The sequence below is a fragment of the Falco cherrug genome, chromosome 2 (genome assembly GCF_023634085.1).
Source record: "Falco cherrug isolate bFalChe1 chromosome 2, bFalChe1.pri, whole genome shotgun sequence".
Taxonomy (NCBI): domain Eukaryota; kingdom Metazoa; phylum Chordata; class Aves; order Falconiformes; family Falconidae; genus Falco; species Falco cherrug.
The window spans coordinates 23,685,803-23,701,053 of record NC_073698.1 but is presented as its reverse complement, the minus strand read 5'-3'; the positions used below and the strand labels follow the sequence as shown (position 1 = coordinate 23,701,053).

General features: G+C 40.2%; 1 protein-coding gene across 1 annotated transcript in view; it reads right to left on the bottom strand.

Moving 5' to 3' along the window:
* The window catches only part of MTUS2 (microtubule associated scaffold protein 2), a 318,965-nt gene that overhangs the window by 204,097 nt on the left and 99,617 nt on the right, over nt 1-15,251 (bottom strand). The gene's annotated exons all lie outside the window — the stretch shown is intronic.

The following is a 15,251-nucleotide window of genomic DNA, read 5'->3' as shown; positions in this document are numbered from 1 at the left end:
TACTGTTTTTAAGCCACACAGATTTACAAATCGAAGTAAGTATAAATAGCTAGGAGAGGTTGGGTCCCAACATCGAGGGTCTAAGCACTTTCATATTGCTACAACAATGTCTTTATTACATCAAGAGTGGCTACTGATGCATTTAAAGCACCACTGTGTAGACAAGCTGTAAGTAATAAAATTCCAGCTCCATTAGAGGATGTGTATGGGTTTCTCTCCTTGCCTTGTATGAATTACTGCTGTACTTGTGCTGACACTCCATTCCTGTTGATACTTCTTAGCCAGATCTATAGATGCCAAGAAAGCAAAAACTATGGCTGTAAGCCTGCATATAAAAGCAGTGTTTTTCTGAGGCATCTGCACACGTGCATGTTCAAATATGGAGGATTATACACCAATCCCAATACAGTGCAACTCCTTTTGGCTTCTCCACCCTGGGGCTTTGGGAGCCCAGATTTTGTCCTCTATCACCTCCAACAAGATGAAGGGGAAATTTCTGTCTATACCATGCCTAAATTCAGTCTCTGAGACATTTTTTGTACCCTGTATGTTCATACCTTTCATCATAAAGAAATATGGGAACTAGAAATTGGAACATGCTCCAAAGTATCTAGAAGATAGAATTAAAACACCTGCAATGCTACAAGCTGTGCTGGGTTTCTAATCAGGGGCTCACAGGGGCAGTAGACAGAAGTGCTGATTAAGTGCGCGGCTCTGTCTACAGCATCTGGGTGCAAGTCTGGGCCTGTGTTTCTAACGCTTGCTATGAGCAGGTCCTCCCAGCCTTTGTATTCAGTCCTGACCACAACATCTGGCTCTAAGCTCAATCCAGTTTCTTTATACGGTGCACACACATGTTGGTTGAGCCTGGATTCAGGCTTCTGGCATAGTTTCAGCTCTTCAGCAAACAATAACTAATTAAATTAATTCATGAAACAGAACACAGTATTAAGAATTTTACTTCACCACCACAGAATTGTGTCATTATAGATCTCATTCACAAAGCATTGTAAAGCAAGACTTTCAAACTGCTTCTGTGATCTGTCCTTATTCCCAGAGAAAAAAGAATTGAATACTTATTAAATGAAATACATGTATTATGGAATTTTCGGTTCATTTCTTGTTCCTTTTTTTCTGAAAAAAATTATAATACCAGAGTTTACATACTCAACATGAAAACTGAACTCTAAATGCTCTTCACTGGGCAAACCATGCCTGTTGTTATCTGTTTGGTTAGCTAGAAAGGGGCACTGATGGGCTCCGGAGGGAGCTGAGTTCAGTCAACTTGTGTTTCTCCCTCAGTTGGCAAATGGCATCGCTCTGTGGTTTCAAAAGTGAGGGCCACAAAAACGATCAGAGGGCTGAAACACCTCTCCTGTGGAGGCAGGCTGAGAGAGTTGGGATTGTTCAGCCTGAAGAAAAAGGCTCTGGGGGACCCTATTGCAACCTTTCAATACTTAAAGGCCGCTTACAAGAAAGATGGACAAAGAGTTTTTACCAGGGTCTATAGTGATAGGACAAGGGGTAACAGTTTTAAAAGAAAAGCAGGTAGGTTTAGAACAGACATAAGGAATAAATTCTTTACTATGAAGGTGATGACTGAGACACTGGAACAGGTTGGCCAGAGCAGTTGTGGATGTCCCTCTCTAGAAGTGCTCAAGGCCACATTGGATGAGGCTCTGAGCAACCTGATCTAGTGCATGATGTCCCTGCCCATGGCAGGGATGCTGAACTAGGTGACCTTTAAAGGCCCCTTCTAAAATAAACCCATTCTATGATTCTATAATTCTATTAATTGAATTGAACAGTGAGCAAAACTTTGGGGAATTGAGAAAAAGATGGAGGAAACTCATCTTTCTTGCACCATTTGTACTTTCTCACCAAAAGTGTCACCCGATGGCCCAAAACTTTAACAGACTGTGGTGAGTTGACTATGGCTGGCTACCAGATGCCTACCCAGCCATATTCTCATTCTCCCTTCTCAACAGGACAGGGGGAGAAAACAAGATGAAAAAGCTCATGGGTAGAGATAAAGACATGAAGATCATTTACCAAGTACCATCACAGGCAAACCAGACTTCCCTTGAGAAAAATTAATTTATTCCCAATTAAAATAAGAGTTGAATGGTGAGGAACAAAAAAGCTAAAATACCTTCCTGTGAGGAAATCACCTACTCCTTTTTCCCAGGCCTAGTTTCACTCTATTCACAGCTCCTCCACTCCACCAGTTGCTCCTTCCCTGCCTTTCCAGAGACACTGGACCTCCATGTGCTACAGCAGTATGTATAAATAAATTGGTAAATAATAACTACGAGGTATATTAAACCCTAAGTACCATATATGGCTGATGCATTCAAATGTACAAGTAGAGCAATACATTAATTTGCCATTTATTTTCTTCTCTAAATCTCTTACATGGGTTTAGAACAAAGATAACTAAGACATTTAAAACTATAAACATAATGCTAAGAGGTTGTTGGTTCCTCTTGTTTACACTGTCCCCAATATGATTAGTAGCAATGCAAATGAAGATTGTTTTGGAAAAAATATATTGTGGAAATACCCGTATTAATTGAAAGCATCTTCACACACCTTGTGTGACACAAGCCATGCTAGTATGCTTCAGACACCAGACCAAATAATTTGGTTTAATATTGCTTGTACAAACTGATAGACATGAGGGTCAGAAAGATCTGTCCCCTCTCAAACACAGTGCACTACACAACCTCAGTACACCACCAGCCGAAATTAAGCTCTTAAAGCAGCCAATGCTGGCCAGAGACACACAGTTCAAACGTATGTGCAATTATGTTGCTTTTAAGAGAAGGGACAATAAAATACTGTCTAAGCAGAGATTAATCTCAGACAGTGTTAGCATTGCTCCTGTGCTTCCTCCAGAGTCAGTGAGAAGGGACAGGCACTTTGGAAAGGTGGTTCATCTCGTGCTAACACCTTTCAGAATGGACCCTATGCACCCAGCCTTCCAAGTTCATCTCTTCTGGTGACATCGAGCCTCAGATAAAGGATGTCACAGACCTGAAGAACCCATTACATCCTTATAATTACATCCATACAATTACCCAAAATATTTTCTTCTGCAAAATATTGCCTGTTTAATTTTGTAATCTGTTTTAAAGTTGCCATTACAATGAATACAGAATAATGATTCTATGTTTGAAAATAACACAAGACTTTGTTCTGCTATAGAACATACTGATAGCACAGGACTCCTGCTAAATTAATATAAAAATGTAATCAAGCATCTATTCCAATCAATACTTTATTAATCCACTTTTCCCTGTGAAGGAATACAAGCTTTTGGTTTTGGCTCAATTAAGATAATACATACTGTGATAGGCACATTTGGGAATAAGATGTATGCCTTTTTGTTACACCTGGGACCTTAGAAGATTTGATCATTCTCATATAAACATCTTCTATTTAAGAAGCTTTGGCTTGGATTTTCTGCAGGATAGTTGATTTTATGTTGTACTGTCTAAGGCTCAACTTCACTATGCTCTTTGGAGTCAGTGAGATGAAAAGACTCAGCTGTGCCTGGGTTCTGCTGGCTTCTCCTATGTTTTTTTTATTACTCACCTCTCCTGACTGATGTTGGCTGGCACACACACATCTAAAGTCACTCCCTGCTGTGCAGGAATGCTCTGAGATGACCGGGATGTGAACCTCCTAACTCTTCAGATACCCTCTTTAGCTCAGGAACAGCGGGTAAGAGAAGACTTGATCCCGGCAATGACAACACCTCATCACTTGGCAGCATCTCACTGGGGACCCTGGACAAGAAACACAACTGCAAGTCTTAAAGACTGAACTTGGTATATGAAACTCTTGATATGGGTAAACAATTCTTGATACTGTATAGTGTAAAAAATATCCCCTCTGAATTGCTGAGAGTGGAAAATGAAATCATAGCTCTCCATCCCACAACATCTTGGCAGAATGCGGTAACTGTATTTGTGAAAAAAAACCTTTACAAAGTGATGTGAATGTGCTAGACAGTAAAATAAAATGATACCCACCAGACTACAGTTAGCTATGAATCCCACAGGGAGAAGAAAATTTCAAGGAGCCAGAAACATAACTAAATAATTTTGTTTAACTTCAGCAGTATCAGTTTCCTTCTGAGATGTTTCTCTCTTAAGAGCCTCTGTTCTAAACCTGAGCCCATTTAATGATGATCTAAGAAAGAAGTCTAAAACAGTTTCTTCCTGTCTGCTTCTGCAGTTCCTCCACTACACTTTGCTCCATCCTAAGCTGCATTTGGCCAGCAGGTCCCATCCTACCCTCTGGAGACAGCAGGGAGAAGGTGAAGCTGAGCTGTATGATTTCTGTGCCATGACACACAGCATGGACTGTATCAGCAAAGCTCAAGTTTGTAAAACGTAACCAGCTAAAAAAAGAAAGCAGCAGCCTGCTTCTAAATAGTAACAGCAGCTTTTTTTTTTTTTTTAAACAAGCAGTGCAGAAATCTTGCTATCCTCAGTAGGCACCGAATAAAAGAAAAATGGTAAAGCATTACCACGTTATTGGCTGTTTTGGTTTTAATCCACCACAAAAATAGAACAGTAATAATTATGAGATATGGAAAGGAATTATCAAAGCACAAGGAAAAATAAAACTGGAAATAAAGAAATAAAATCTGAAATGTGTTGAGAAGTTTGGCTCTTGTATAAGTATTTCCTAACGCAGGCTGTCACAGCTGCTTATCCATCCCAGTACATATAGTCTAAACCCAGAGTATTTACAACAAGATACATTAAAAACATCTGGTTGTACTAGTAATTCTGTGCATGGCCCAGGCTGATTGCTCTTTCTGTACACAGCGTATGAGAAGCACCTGAGTACCTTATTAAGCAATGGGTTTGTAAATGGCTGGGGCAGAGCCAGTAGCCTGCAAATGGTCAGCCACGGGAATGCTCTCAACCCAGCGGGTAGTGGGGGGTGCTGCGCAGGGATGAGGATCACACAGGCCTTCAGCTGCATGTGGGCCCTGCACACCAGCCCACTTCGTCATGACTGAGAAAGGAGTCATGAAGTGTGACAACATGTTTATCCTCGCAGAAAGTAACTACAACTGCTTGATCACAACTCAGTTGAAAGCCTGAAGTGAGAAGCCTCCGGCCATTTCCTTCAGAGGCAACCCTGGTCACAAGCTCCAAGATCACAAACCGCTGCAGCATGCAGGACAAGGGCTGAGCACAAGCTCCAGCTCTGCTCCCCTCTGCACAAGCAGCACAGATCTGAACAGAACGAGCATCTTGGCGTTACAGCACGCACAGATAGACCTCTGCCGCAACAGACCCAAAGAACGAAATGCTGGCCCACAGGGAAGACACTCCTATTGTCTGCCCAATGCAGCGATGGAGGAAGACAGATGAAAGTACATGAGGAATATATTTGTATGAGGTGGGAAACAGATGCTGGTTTTACAGTTACTACAGAAAACTGGCATGGACAGCAGCATCCTGACATGCACAGGTGCCCCAAGAAATACGGCTGGGGAGAGCTGGCAACCCAGCCACCGCCTCACCGAGGCTTTCTCTGCGAGAGGAGATACTGCTGCATGTGATGCCAGGGCTGCACGCTGCCAAGAACAGAGTCCCACGGCTGAAACAAACACAGTGCTGGAAGGGAAGGAGGCGGGAATATCTTCTTGAGAAGCCCAAATCATTACACAGAACAACTTCCAGTGGTGATGGAAGTTGAAAGCTGATACTAGGACATTAAAAAAAAGAAAAAAGCCAATAAACCTCTTGGAGTGGGTAACATACAATCGGAATTAATTAAAAGCAGTGAAGAAGCGCTCACCCAGGCATGTGATAATTTTGTTAATGTGATTTGGAAGGCTGAGAGCTAAGATTTGGATACACTCCCCAACGGCTTCTATTCATAACAAAGCAGACCCAGCTGTTTGGGGAAATTACAGCATAATCTCATCATTGGCAGATCCTATGGAAACGTTGCTATAGATCACGAAGAGGACAGCACTTCAGATTGACAACTTTCTGCCTGATGAGCAATTAAGACATAGGCAGATAAGAGAAATGGTGGAGCAAATGTTAAATTTTTACACACTGGAAAATGATAGGAAAGCAGTTCTTATTCACTTGTGAAACTGAAACGATCTGAAAATATCAGAGGATTTTGCAAAGCGTGACCCAGTAGCATTTCCAGAATTTAAGTGTTTTAGTGGTTTTAATGTCTTCACAATAAATAAATTATAATCTTTTCACTAGTTATATGATTACCTATTTTTTATCTATACAAATATAATTATAAAAAAGGATATAAAATAGAGAATGGTTTCATATACCAAAGCAAAGATTTTCAGTTCTACTTTATCTGTTATTCACCAAAAAAACAGGTTTTATTTTATACAAATTATTAATGAATTTATACTGGTTTATCGAATTCAAAATGATTATGAACAAACCAGATTTTAAACATTTGCCACATTTAGCTCAAAGATTTTCTAAATCAAGCTTTTTTCATTTTACAGTTCCAAGTAATATTTCAAGATCAAATTTCCTTTGTGTTGACATTTTTTAAAGTTTTTTAAATGGCAAGTCAGGTAACACAGAAAGGTTTATTTCTCTACCCAAATCAGTATTTTGTTTTCCTAAATAGCAGGATGATAACAAGCCCAGTGGAGGACTCTGGCTCTTGCTTTCAGCTAGGCCTGTGAGGAGACATTTCCACGTTTTTATCTTGGGCCAGTAGTTCCCCTTTACTTCCAGTTGCCATGTCACATGAAGGGTATCACACACACCAAATGTGTTAGGTATGGTCACATACCTGCATGGCCACTGGCCAAGCTCCTGAGCGCCTGGAAACTGAGCCCATGATGAATGAGATGGTGATGTAGCCAGAGGACGACTGCTGAGAAGGATTCAGCCCAGGTCCTGCCCACCACCAGAATCAACCAGAAAGTGCCCAAATCAAGAGTTCAGCCTTATCCTCTATGTCCTGTTCACTTGCTGTCTTCACTCTCATTCCCCAGGGGTTTTAGGGTCAAGCCTGCAGTAATGTAATTTCCTTATACAACACCCCTGAGAGATCCCTGGGAACCAGCACAGTTCCCTGTTTGCTGGAAACCACAGCCAAGTGCATCATTCCCAAAAAAACAGCCAAAGGTGAAGATGCTAAAGCAAGGCTGTACCCTGATTTTCCCAAGGGAGGGGAGGTGGTAGCATCTCTCTCCATGATCTGAAGCAATAGGACTGAAAAATCAGGTGCCAGCATGAGACCTCAGTCCTAGAACTCACTGTAGCTCCTGACAGTATCAAATATACAAGTGGCTTGCAAGTGCAACTTTCCTTTCTGAATAAAATTAAAAAATTGAAAAGATGCTCCGTTTAAAAAATATTTATATATACCCTTAATTGCCTATGTATGGCAACTGGAGGACATAAACACAGCAGGGAGAGCAAAGGGCTTGCACTGTTTTTCCTTTGGCTGAATACCCCTTTTCAGCACTGGAGGGTTTTATCTCACAGGCCCTACTGTAGATGGGAAACAGCCATGACCACAGGCAACTACTGTTGCCTAAAGAAACCTGTGGCCACTTGGTCTCCCTAGGGAACAGACCCACAACTTTTCCTGCCATGGCAGTGGCAATGCAAAGAGCAGAAATCTTTGTACAGCTCCTTAATTTACCTCCAGTTACACTGTAGGGATCAGTACATCTTCAAGGCAAACATCAAAAACCTTCCCAGAGAATGTGTATAAATTATTTCCTTTTCATAAAAAACTTGTAAATATATGGGGTTTGTTTTGTTTATTTTTTGGTCAAAACTACCTTTTGTAATACAAATCTGAAGAGATACCCTAATAATTTATTACCTGTGAGGGCTGAATTCCCAAAGCATGTTATGTGGAAAGGATCCTGCTGACTGCTATTTCAAAGGAGTACAGGATTTGGGATTAAAGATTCTCATTATCAAAACTGACAAATTATTTTCATTATTAACATCAATCAAGTCTCCACAAGGCATAAGCCTTAATAGTTGTTTTTTAAGACTCCTTTTTTAACATTTCTATTTGCTTTCAAATGTTCACTGTTGGATAAGACAACATACTCTGATATAAGCAATCCTATTAATTGGATCCCCCCTCAAAACACAGAAGTCTCTGATCGTCTTAGCAATGGCAACCAGGAAGCTGATTTGATAAACACAGCAACTTATCTTGAATAAATGTCTGGTTTTATTTTAATTCCAGAGAAGTACACCTGGTTAAAGGTATAGGAACAGCTCATACTTTCTAAGGCACAACGCTACTCAGTTCAGGATTTCAAAGAAAAACAAACAGCAGAACCTCAGGGAAAGCCGCTGTGAACGGAGATGGTATTGGATGAGGGCACCCTGGCTGTTTAAGTAGTGAGAGCTCGTAAATCGAGCAAGGCAAGACCTTCGCACAGAGCTTCAGCCCGTGTAGATCTATAGTGCCACAGTCACAAGCAGAACAATAAACCCCTGAACCAAAATGTATCACTGTTTACTCCAAGGCACCACAGTGCAAATGAAAATGGCAAGAAAGCAAGCAGCGAAAAAGTTTTCTTGGAAGTGAGTCTAGTCAAGGCAAAAACTGATTCCTCCCAAACAAGTGGAAACAAACAGAAGAAAAATGACACACCAAACCAAGTCCATGCTGCCATGGCTCAGCCAGCCTGTTACATATGGACACGTTACACAGGGCTGACCCCAAACATAAGACTCAGGGACAGCCCTCCGCACTCTTCCTTTTGCCCCTGGATGCTAACAGGGCCACCATGCATTCACTGCTTCACCACTTGGCACCCTTGGGCATAGTGCCACTAATGTCAACAGCAGACAGTAGTGAAGGTGAGAGATGCACCCACCATAAACTCATGTTGTTCTCTGTCAGAACGAAGGGAGCAGCAAAGGGATCCTGCCCATCCTTTCTGAGCACCTTCACCCTGCAGAGCCCAGCCAGCAACTTACTATGTCCCTCTCTATCCAAAAAGATAATCTGCAGTTTCTCATAAAATCTGCAACAGCTGGACAGTGGATTAGCGGGGCCCCAAAACACTGCTTAATTTATTTCTGTACAGTGCAAAATCTTGACACAGAAAGGGGAATGTGAAATGTTTCCAAAATGATCACTTTTTTTTTTTTGCTAAGACAGCTAAATCTTTCCTGCCTTCCAAAAAACATCTGGGAGACAGAAAAAAAATATATTTAGTTATAACACTCAAACATGAAAAAAAGTTCATAAATTTGCTTCCTATTGAGCAAAACCCAGAAACTCAGAAGCTTTGTCTACTCCAGCAAATTTACCCACTGCTGATAAAGCAGTTACAACTGGTGCTGAACTCAGTTTAACTTCAAGTGTAGTCAAGGGTAAATTGACTTTCCACATGCTTTTCTGAATTCTACTGAATTCAACAGCAGGTAAACATGTCAGTTCTTAAATGAATATCTAAATATGAATTTAGGACCCTGATTTTACATTGCTAGGTTTGCACACTGCAGTTTGAACCACCACCATTTCTGTAATGCTGTCAAACTTTCAAAAACATTACTGCAGATATACAGAGGCAAACCTGTAAAATCAGTAAAAACCAAAGCAAATGTAATGCATTATCAGAAATTCTTCTCATTTGCTTTAACTCCAGTAAAAGCCATCTTCTGTAATTTGATCTACATTTCCAGAATATTTTTCCTTGTGACTTGGTACCTAAGGGGAGAAAAAAACCACTGTCCATTTGTTTTTAAAAAACAGAGGCAAGATAGGGGAGAAAAAAACATTGACCATTTGTTTTAAAAATACAGAAGCAAGATGAAAACTGTGGTAAAATCCAGACTAGGCTCTGAACTAGAAGATCCTGGTCTAATCAGTTACAACAACGAACTGAAGGGCATAAAGCTCCACGTGTTTTTATTCACAGTTGTACTTTCCTACCAGGCTCTGTAAAGCACATGAAATACGTTTCCAGGTGTAACTCCAGCTGTTAGAAAGGCAGAAGGAACATATATAATTTTCCATTCAAGCCACTCTGACTGACCAATAAGCTAGAAGTTCAGGTGCCACGCTGCCTGCCATGCACCACATGTCTGGTGGCTGAGGGCTCATCATGGGCGAACCAGCAAGGCAGCTCTCATTTAAAAGCACAGAAGGCAGAATTCAAAATCTCAATATTCAAAAGGTCAGGCAAAACTAATGCTTTACCTGCCTGCTGCTACAGATCCTGCAAGTGTACTACAAGTACTTCACAGGGACCACTGTTCTGTAAGCAATGAATTACATTTGTTCTGCTTAAAAAAAAGAAGTATGTATCGCTCAAAAAAATTTGCAGCAATTTGTCTGTCAAAAGATTGCATCCCCATTTTCATAAATTAACAGAAATTTGATTCAGCTTTAGCACTCTATCACCCTTCTATTTACCATGCATTCTTTACATGTATAAATAAAACCAGAAATACTTACATTGTGAATTTTGGGAATTTTCCCTGTTGTATTTTTCAACAGCAAATTTATATATAATAGAAGGATAGGATTTAAGAGCTTTATGCTCATATTTTTTTATATTGTTGATTAGCACCCACATTTGTGCATCAGGCACCTTCTGTACAAATCAGATATATCAACTGAATGAAAACTAACAAGCGCTCACCCTCTCAGCCCAAGGAGAAAAGGAGGTGTCTCTCAACTTGCATGTCTCAGCTTACAGTAGTCCCACTTTTTACTTAGCCCAACCATACAATTGTCTTCCCTCCTTCTGAGGCTGGGAAGAGGTTCAGGTTTTGCAGGATATGCTGAAGATCAGTTGGGTTTTCAGGCAAAACACAGAAATTAGCTTCAAAGAACGGGGTACGGCAAATCCCTTCCTTCTTTCTCCAGTTTTACTGTGTCTGCACACTAAAGGGAGAAGGATGTAGTCTCCCAAGGGATTGCTCAAGACTTTCCAGCTTTGCTGGTGGAGCGCTGGTTTGAGGACAAGTGCTGGTGGGAGACAAGCTGAGTATCAGTCAGCAGTGTGTCCTTGCAGCAGTTAAGGCTAACCATGTCCTGGGCTACATTAGCAAGAGAGCAGCCAGAAAGTCAAGAAGCAATCTTTCCCTCTGCTTGGCATGCATGAGGCATCTGGAGCACTGTGTCCTGGTGTGGGGCCTCATTTTGTTGATACTGGAGAGGATGCAGAGCAAGACCACCACAATGGAGCACTGATCTGGAGCACATGGTGCATGAAGAGAGGCTGAGGGATCTGGCTTGGTTCAGCCTGGAAGACAGTAGCATGGGGGGGATCTAATAGCTGTTCTCAACTACCTGTAAAGGGGAATAATAGAGAAGACGGAGCAAGACTTATCTCATAGATGCCCAGCCAAAGGATGAGAAGCAAAAAGAAGAGCAAGTTGCAATGCGGAACATTTTAACTGAGCACAAAGGGGAAAAAAAGTCATAATTGCAGGGGTGAAGCGCTGGTACAGAGGTCACCTAGAGGGGCTATACAATTTCCATCTTTGAAGCCTTTCAAAATTTGAATCAAAAAGGCCCTGAGCAACCTGACCTAACAGGGAAGCTGGTCCAGCTGTGAGCAGGGCTTGGAATCAGCATTCTCCAGAAGGCCTTTCTCACCAAATTATTGCATGACTCCAATAGCAACAGCTTCATAGGAGAAGAACCAAAGACAATCTCATGACACACGGTTGGAAACACCACTGAACAAGACACAGTGCAGGCTTGAGAGCCTGAAATGATAATTTGTATCTCCAGCCCAGTGCATTTTGCCCAAAATATTACCCAGAAACTGTAGCAGTCCTGGTTTGCTCAGCATCCAGGAATGGAGCAAGGAAAACCCAAAACACAAAGCCACTTTGCAGTTAAGAGCACCTCTGGGTTAGGAGCAGTGATAATGCTGGAGCCAGCAAGGATGTGGCAGAGAAATGGTACCTAACTTTTACCAGTGAGTTATGGTAGCTCTTCATGACACACTACTTATTTTTAACTCTACTGAGTTTTAGGCTGTCTATCTGTCCTGGCCAGGGCATTTAATAGTGTGCCATGATTAGATGACATAAAGAAAGGACACAAAAGGAATGAGAACCCATTCCAGAAGTCTACTTAGTGCAGGTAAATTAGTGCCACGCTGTTAGTGAGCTTATTTGCGACAACTCAGAAGATCATTCAAAACACACAGGTCCTATCTATATACTAAACTAAGTATTTATTGTAAAAGTACTTAGCAACGCCTAGCAGTCCCAGGATTCTGCTAACACCTGTAGGGAAAAAATTGAAGGTAAAAATGGCTCCTTAATATATCATCCCTGCTGAACCTCGTATGCAAATGTGACACAGAGATCCTTCTACATCAAAAAACGTCAGAGAAGCAGGACAAGAAATTCCCTCCATTTCACATCTATGATATCTCTGTCAGTGTATTATTCTTGAGAAAATCTCCTTCAACATGTTAATCACTCTCCCAGTGACATACAGGCAAGAATAGACTCAGTTGCTCAAACTCACCTTTGCAGAGCAAGTAAAAAGTTTTAGACAAAATTATTTAAGAACTTCTTTCATTCTACCTGATTCAACAACATATTTATGTATAATAATATTTATAATATTCTAATTATATTGGAATCACAAATTCTGTGTTATAAGGGTAATTATATGTTGCTGAATGGGAAGTCTTTTCTGGGAGGAAAATAAGCAGAAAATAAAAAAGAACTGAAGAAATAAAGCAGACCATTTCAATCTGCAAGGAGAAAAATTAATACTACAACCATCTCTACCACTTAAAAAATATTTTTCTTAATCTGGATAGATACGTAATGATACAGTGGATAGCAGAATAATGACTAATACTGCAAGAATGCACAGTTGGACATGACCAAGCTTTGGTCTAACCTGCAGCAGGGCAGCCATCCCACCTGCCCTTTTTTCCCCTTCACTTACTTTGATACCATTACAGGACTGATCTTCAATACAATGAACTTTACAATGATGACAACACAGAATCTATTTTTCAGGAGGTCTGTGGGACTGTGCCTTTTATCTTCCCAAAATAAAGTAGTCTCAATGATGCAAAGTTGCAATCCTTTTCTTTTTCAATTACTTGAGCAACTAGAAGAAAAAAAGATCTACAGATAAGAAGTCTCCTGTCAGTTGGGCTGCTTCAGCCTTGTGATCCACAGTGCACCAGTAGCCATGTAGTCAGTAATATTCACTCATTGTGTCCTTAATTGAAAAGATACTGTAGATGTCTGGATTCAGTCATAAAAGGAGACAGCACTGGAAAACAATGGACATCAATTTACTTATGTACTCTCAGAGAACTACAGAAGGAATGGATATGGACTATCACATAGATTGTATGAACTGTATTTTTAAACACATTCTGAGCACTTTTAATATGCATAAAAGTTGTTTTGCGTGTTAGGCAGATTATAATACAACTCTTGGAAGTAGAAAAGTTACACTAACAGGAAAACTAAAGATTGCTTTTTTGAAAATGAGATGTACCTCATGTTCAGCTCTGAGCAGGCCAGCGTTTGGAAGCTCAGTAAAAAAACTGGAGGATATTAAGAAAAAAGCAAGACAAATGCTTAATAGGATAGCAGTGTCCCATAATTAACACTGCATACCACTAAGGCAGTTAAACACTGTGCATAGATTTCATAAGGAGACATGGAATTATCATTGGATGTTTTTAAGAACACTTCAGACAAACTCCTTTTAGAAAAAAAATCTTGCCTTGAAGAAGGGGAATGGATAATGTGACCTCCCTCTCAGTCTTATTTTCTAACTCACCTATAAAACTTTGGAAAAAAAAAAAAACAATAAAAGAAACTAATATATGCAACATGGATAAATAAAGAGTATGGGAACTATAAACTCCTGTCCAGAAAATGCTTCCATACATGCTGAACTTTATTATCTTAAGTCATCTCACAGATATTAAGGAGTTGACTTAGAACAGTAAAATTATGCACATGCCAAAGTGTTTGCATTATGAGTACAATAACTCTCACTTCTGTACAGCATGAGGAAAAACGACTGTTCACACTTCTATGCTGCCTGTATGAGAGCTTCCAAATCAAAATAATTAATGTCTGGAAATGTCTGGCTAGTGAAGAGCTTTGTTAGTTTGTACAAGGGCTTTGGACACAGAAAAAGTGACGTGGCAATGAATCAGTAAGCTTTGTAATGCTTTTGTACATTCACTTGGAGTGTAGAGATGAAATAATAAGGATGATTTAGTGTCAGAAGCTCCCACTGATGAAGTCAGGATGCCTTGACACCAACTGTTTCAGGATACTGGCACATTTTTGCCATGATCACTGAACAGACCTCAGTGTTGTCAGTCTTGAAGTTAAGTGAGGCATCTTTGTTCAATATTACGAAATACATTTATATAGCTAAAAAATTGATGAGTCAACATGATGATTTGGGACTATAAACCAAGTTTTCAGACTTTTTTTTTTGGGTGGGGGGGGTGGGGGGTGGGGAGTGGATGTCCCAGGATGGGACCTCTGAGAACTGTTATCTCTCTTGCCAAAGCAAAAATAGTACGTGTGATGAATACTTACACAAAAGGAGCAATAAAGACTGTTAAGTCACACCTAGTTTGTGTCTACCAGACTAATATGCATTATGTCAGATAATAACCACTTTAATAACTTTTACGTAATTGCTTAGAGGATTTAATCTGAAAAAGAAATAGCAGGTAAATTGGTCTGTCTAACATACAATACTCCTGAAGTAACATTATTAGTGGTAAGAAGTATAAAAATGAGAAAAAGAAAATTAAAGTTGAATGAACATTTCTCCCGCTGTGACACAGTTCTGCACCTTGAGTGTTACTATGGGCATCTTTACTGCCTTGAATGGTGCTGGACAAAGCCTATCGCTTTAATCCTTAAAAACTGATAAAAAGAGCACTGAAAAATAAACATTAGGAAACTACTGCCCTCATGCTATAGAATGGATTAGATATGTGACAATTAGTGGCTTGTTCATTTAGTTTTATTGTTTATTTACAATAACTTATGTAAAGCAATAAGGGAATATAAATATCCAAAAGAACAATGGAAGAAAGAAAATATCCCCTCGCCAGGAGTAACTCTGTAAAGAAGCAGGGTGCCTCTTGGGTGTTCCATCCTACTGAAAATGAGTTACCTTTCAAGAAAGTTTCCACTGGTTAACTGACAATGATAGCAGTAAATACAGCACCAAAACTACACAAGTGCATTTTTAATAACTCTGTGGTT